The following is a 6945-nucleotide window of genomic DNA, read 5'->3' as shown; positions in this document are numbered from 1 at the left end:
TCTAAAATTAAAATATCAGTCCCATTTAATGAACTTTTGAAAGTAAACAAGTATAGAAGCAAGATTGTGGAAATGCTTAATTCTCCCCCGGAGGAGCTGATATTTTAAATTTGCAAGAAGACAATCCTATCATTTGTTTGGGCCCAAGGCTGGAGGATGAGCAGAATGATGAATTTCCTCCTTTTTATATAAGCATCAATATACATGAAATGACTCTTTATAATGCCATGTTGGACTCAGGAGCATCTCATAATCTTATGCCCAAAGTCATTATGGAAAGGTTAGGATTGGAAGTGACCAGACCTTATAAAGATTTATTTTCTTTTGATTCTAAGAGGGTGCATTGTATTGGGTTAATTAAGGATGTTGTTGTGGCTCTTACACAAATCCCAGCCAAAACCACTGTCATGGATATTGTTGTGGCTGATGTTCCACCTAAATTTGGAATATTACTTTCAAGATCATGGGCAGCTAAAATTAAGGGAACTATGCAAATGGATTTGACTTATGCTACTATTCCAGTATTTGGGGAGCAGAGAAGGTTATACCGGGAAACAAGGATGGCATATATGGTGAGTAGTAAGGATAAACCACAGAATTTTCCTATCTATTCTTGTGATACAGGCTTGGGATCAGCCATTCTGTTTAATGAATCAGTGGGAGAGGAATCACAGAAAGAAAAAGCAGAAAATCAGTGTGAAGAGTTGCAGCAAAGTAATGAAGAAGAAATTTCTGGTTGCTGGTCTTTGTATTTTGATGGAGCAGCAGGGAAAGAAGGAGCTGGCGCTGGAATTTGGATCATGAGTCCAGCTGATGAGAGTAAGTTTCTGTCTTATAAGCTCAATTTTGATTGCACAAATAACATGGCCGAGTATGAGTCCTTGGTTTTAGGCCTAGAAAATTTGATTGAGTTCAAGGCAAAAAACATTGCTGTTTATGGGGACTCTGAGCTAGTTATAAAGCAAGTTCAAGGTGTTTATCAAACAAAAGATGCAAGAATGAGAGCTTATAGGAATTTGGTGTTAGAATTGTTGGAAAAGTTTCAATCATACACTTTCAATGTCATAACCAGAGAGCAGAATTCCATGGCAGATTCTCTTGCTGTAGCAGCTAGTCTTTTTGTCATTCCTAAACATGCTTCTGACAGTTATGCAGTCAAAGTCCGCCATAGGCCAGTGATCCCTGACAATATCCTAAATTGGCAAGTATTTGAAGATGACCAGCAGGTGAAAAGTTTCTTAGAATTGAAAGGAGAATTTGAGAATTGTCAAATTGACCAGCAAAACATGTTAGTGGAAACAAAAGAAAAGTCTGAGGTGTTGCAGCTGCAAAATAACCTCATTCCTAAGGGTCTGATTCCACTTGAGAAACTTTTTGATCAGAATGATGTTTTTAAGGCACCAAGGTTGCAGGCAAATGAAGAAGAGATAGAAAGCTGCAATCTAGGTGATTTAGTAGCGCCTAAATTGATCAAAATTTCAAAATTTTTATCAGCTGATCTAAAGGTTAAGTACATTGATCTGATGAAGAAGTTCATTGATGTGTTTGCTTGGAATTATACTGATCTCAAACAATATGATTCCTCAGTTATACAACATACAATCCCCATCAAGCCAAATGAGAAACCTTTTAAGCAAAAATTGAGAAGAATAAATCCTCTGCTGATGCCATTAATTGAGAAAGAGGTTAAGAAGTTGTATGATGCGAAGATTATTGTTCCTATCAGATTTTCAAATTGGTTAGCCAACTTGGTTCCAGTGAGGAAAAAGAACGGAGAAATAAGGATTTGCATAGACTTTAGGAATTTGAACAAGGCTTCACTCAAGGACAATTATCCTCTTCCTAAAATGGATCTCATGTTGCAGAATATTGTAGGTTCTCAAAGAATGTCAATGTTAGATGGCTTTTAAGAATACAATCAAATCCTTGTTCATCCAGAGGATCAGGAGAAGACAGCCTTTACTACACCATGGGGCACATTTATGTATGCCAAGATGCCCTTTGGCCTCATGAATGCAGGGGCGACTTTCCAAAGGGCTATGGACATTGCTTTTGCAGAGGAGAGAGATAAATCAGTTGTGGTATACCTTGATGATATCACAGTATTTTCAAAGAGAGAGGAAGATCATTTAAAGCATCTAGAAAAGATATTATTGAAGTGTAGAAGGTTCGGCATTTCTTTGAATCCAACTAAAAGTATCTTTGCTTTGACTTCTGGTAAGTTGCTTGGGCATATCATTTCTCAAGAAGGCATTAAAATAGATCCAAATAGAGTTAGTGCTATTTCAAGGCTGGATTTGCCAAGGAGTAAGAAAGAAGTTCAGTCCTTTCTTGGTAAAGTCAATTTTGTTAGGAGGTTCATTCCTAACTTTGCAGAGGTGGTTAAGTACATCACAAAAATGCTAAAGAAGGGAGCAGACTTTAGGTGGACAGCTGAGGCAAGAAAGTCGTTTGAAGAAATTAAAAAAGCACTCACTCAAGCACCGGTGCTTATTAGTCCTGATTTCTCCAAGGAATTTTTAATATTCACTTATGCCTCTGAAGATACAATCGCTGGAGTTCTTTTGCAGAAAGGGGATCAAGGTACTGAGCAGCCTATTTCATTCTTTAGTAAAACATTGGCAAATGCTGAATTAAAGTATAACATTTTAGAAAAGCAAGCATATGCTTTGGTTAAGGCAATCAAAGATTTTAGAATCTATGTGCTTCATTCTCATATTATTGCATTTGTGCCAAGTGCTGTTATTAAAGAAATTCTCACACAAGCAGACCCGGATGGTAAAAGAGGGAAATGGATAGCCAAATTGTTGGAATATGATATTGAAATTAGGCCAACTAAATTGGTGAAAGGCCAAGGGTTAGCAGAGTTGCTAACTCACTCAAATCTAGACTGCAGTGATATTAATTTTAATGCAGAAATATCAGAAATTTTTGAAGAAGAGGAAGAGTTGGTTCAAATCAATGAAAAATTTCTGATATCTGAATGGTATAAGGATGTCTCATTTGTACTACAGCACAACAGAGCCCCTGACAATCTTCCCAAGTCTAGAGCCCGTTTCATCAAGCTGAAATCTCTTAAATATTTTGTTTATGAACAGAGTTTGTTTTGGAAGGATGCTGGAGGGATTCTGCTAAGTTGCTTAATTGAAGAGGAGGCTGATAGAGTGATTGAAGAATTTCACAAAGGAGACTGTGGAGGTCACCATTATTGGAAGGCTACTGCTAACAAAATATTGAGAGCTGGGTATTTTTGGCCCACCATGTTCAAAGATATTTATAAAAAGGTTGCAGCTTGTCATGAATGTCAGTTGTTTGAAGGTAAAAGAAAACTCATGCCTATGCCTCTTGTTCCTATTTATGTAGAGGCGCCTTTTCAGCAGTGGGGGCTAGATTTTATAGGTGAGATACATCCCTCTTCATCAGGCCAACATCGTTGGATACTTAATAGAAAAAGTGTGTTGTTTTGGGCCACTGTAAGACCTTTTTTGACAGTAATAGTAAAACAGAGTTATTCTCTTCTCAGATTCTCGAAGGATTGTCATGGTCAAATGAAGTGATGATGTGTTATACCTTATGTTATTTTATGGTTTTGTTGTATGCAATCACTCAGAATTCATAATTATATGCTCTGACTTCCTGTGTATACAGCAAGCTATGTGTGGTGGAATATGTTTGACTTGTAATGCTAAGAGCCTTGATTTCTATGAGATCACTGTGTTTTTCTTGTCTACTTGATATTATAGACTCCATAGCCCAATGAGATATCTTTTGGTGTGTTTCCAACCAGTTATGTTTTCATAAGTAAATAAAGAGTTAGCCATCTAGTGTGTGAAGGATTTTATCAAGAGTTTTGAGAGAGCCCTCTCTGATCAAAGAGGCTAATCTTTGGTCTAAAGATAGGTTGAAATAGTTACATGAGACCATGCTTAGGGTTATAACATACACCTGTCCACAATTTAATCCACAAGGCAATGGTCTAGCTGAAAGTTCAAATAAGAGTCTTGTGAGGATTATCAAGAAATTGCTGGAGGAAAACAAGAAAACTTGGCATTTGAAACTGAAGTATGCATTATGGGCTGATCGCATTTGCACTAAAAGATCTATTGGAACCTCTCCTTATGAACTTGTGTACGGAGCAGAAGCTATTTTTCAACGTCTCTTGGTGTCCCAGTTATGAAATTAATTCAAGGACTTGAAGAAGAGCCCAATGCCATACAGAGGAGGATTAATCAATTGATTGCATTACAAGAAAAAAGGAATGAAGTGGTTGAAGATTATCAACAAAGTCAGAATAGAGTCAAAAGGGCTTTTGACAAGAAGATTAAAGATGTGACCTTTCAAATTAATGACAAGGTTTTGAAATGGGAAGCCAAAATTGAGGAAAAGGGCAAACATGGTAAGTTTGAGAATTTATGGAAGGGGCCATATTTGATCTCTGTCTTCCATGGAAACAATACTTACATTTTGCAAGAAGTTGATGGATCACAGTATGCTGGTGGGCCTGTCAATGGCAGGTTCTTAAAGCATTATTATCAGTGAGAAGTCTGCCAAGTAGTTCATGATCATTGTAAATAATCATTGCTTTTGAAGTGTTTGTGCTAGCAATAAGTGACAAGCTGAACTAGCAGATTTTAGCCCGAGGAGAAGGCCCACAAAGTTTGAGAGGAATGCTTGTCAGCCAGATGTGAGTGTAATAAATGGATAAAGCACTGGTACTACGTGTTCTTAGTGTACCACAGGGGCACACTATCCCTAGTGGAGCCGCTGTTATCACTAGAATCTATAGTTCATGTATATGTTAATTATCCATAAGTTTTTATAAAGTCTTGAGGTCTTGTAAATAAGTTTGTTAACTTATGTCAATTTCAAATTTTGAAATTCAAGAGTTATGAATGAAATTCGTGTAAAGGCAAGGGCATTAGTCATCTTCCATCATGGTTAGTTATGTCATGTCATGTCATTGGTACTTGCGCAGTTTCGCAGCGCGGGTATGATCTCTTAGGTACTTGCGCAGTTTCGTAGCGCGAGTGTGATTGGTCAGTTCTGCTGCTAAATAATGTTTGCGTGTTTTCGTAGCGGCCCGTTTGCCAGCGATTTCGTAGCGCATTCCTTTAAATTTGAACTGCCCGCGCTACGAAATCGGGGTTTCGGGCTGTTGTCTAGTTTTCTTCCTGAAATGTCTAATCCGAGAAGTGGTGAGTCACGAGTCCGGTTATGATTGTTTCCTCACACCATTTACGTGTCATGATTAGCCATTACTTTGCCATCAGGTCTGATTTCATTGAGTTAGGTGTCAGTTTGGAGGACGTCATAGGAAGTGGTCATTCCATAATGTGTTTTTCATAACATATGAATGTCTTCTACTCTATGAAAAGCGTGAGCTTTATTCTAATCAGACTACTGCAAGCGAGCCTGAGTTCTACAGCCAAAGAGTGTTATCGTGCTGCAAACCACCGTCATTTCCTTGTGTAGAATTGTGCAAAGAAACATGGAGAGAAAGGAGCACCGTTCGGGTAGATGTGTGAGAACAGAGCCGGAGGGATTAGATGTAACCCTCAGGGATGAGGAAGTAGCAAAGGCGTTCAGAGCTGCTGGTTGTTGGTGGTTCTGTGAAAAACTCAAAGGTGGACATGCAGAAGTGACCAGGGCATTTGCAGTGAACTTCACGGGATTAAATTCAAAGGTGGCCATGCTGGAGTTTCCGGTTTCCCCTGAAGTCATTTCTACAGTCACAGAAATCCCAAGAGGTGGCCAAGAATGGTTCAAGAATTTCAAGTTTGATATGGGTCCGTGTAAGGAGTTCTTAAAGGCACCATATGTAGACGAAGATCTTACTAAAGCTGTCCCAAGGAGCTATCTTAAGGAGAATTATGCTACATTATTGACATGCATCCAGAAGTACTTGACATGTGAAGGTCGGTACAACAAAGTCTACTCATATCATTTCAAGCTGCTACTACACTTCACTGGTAAGAGCTCAATAGACATCCCTTTTTACTTATTCAGGAGTATTTCTAAGATGTGTGACAAGATTCATTTGAAAAAGGAAGCTTATGAAACATCTCTTTTTCATCATGGTCTGGTTAAATTATTGGTGTTGGATAGCCTACATAAAATTGGTAAAGACTGGGATTCGTTTGTATTCATGGCCGGTTTCCCTAGTAAAACGGGCCTCACTCCATTACCTGTAAGAGAAAGAGAAGATAGGAGTGAGGATACTACTTTGGCTGAGATTAGGAAAGAAATAACAGACCATAAGAAGCCCAAAGCTAAAACAAAGAAGCCAGAGAGGTCTGTAACAGTCAAAGAAACACCTGAAGCATCAACAAAGAAGACTCCTAAGTTAGTGGTCAAAGAAACTCCTGAGGCATCAGTAGTCAAAACTTCAAAATCATCCAAAGTGTCTGAAAAAGAAGCCTCTAAGTTGCTGCTTAAAGAAACACCAGAATCATCTAAACAGAAGACTCACAAAAGAAAAGATGAAATTAAGTCTAGTGAAGTTGAAAGAGTTTCAAGAGCAAGAACTAGAGGTCAGCTGAACAAAGAAAAAGGAAAATCTGCTCATGAGGAAGAGAGTCCTGTTTCTAAGGGTAGTCTAAATGATTTGCTGGAAGCCATTGAATTAGAACAAGAACATCCAATCCAAGTTGAACCACTTGAAATAGAACCAGATCAATTGGTGGCACCTATGCATATTGATCTAACACAATCTTCACCTGAGAGTTCTAAGAAGTCAAAGGCTTCCAAAAGGTTAAAGTTTGAGGAACTAGGTGAAGAGTATGCCTTTAAACCTCGCAGACCAATGACTAGGAGGAAAATAAAGGAAGCAGAAAAGGCTCAAAAAGAGAAAGTCCCTTCAGACATGCCTAGGACAGAGGCACTTGAAATCTTCTCTGGAATAGTCCAAGCAGTTAAAAACAAGAATAAGGACAATAAGGTGGTTAT

This window comes from Pinus tabuliformis, chromosome 6 (genome assembly GCF_031772625.1).
Source record: "Pinus tabuliformis cultivar Carrire ecotype Pingquan chromosome 6, CPIR1, whole genome shotgun sequence".
NCBI lineage: Eukaryota > Viridiplantae > Streptophyta > Pinopsida > Pinales > Pinaceae > Pinus > Pinus tabuliformis.
The sequence above is the reverse complement of the archived record's forward strand: the minus strand, read 5'-3'. Positions refer to the sequence as shown.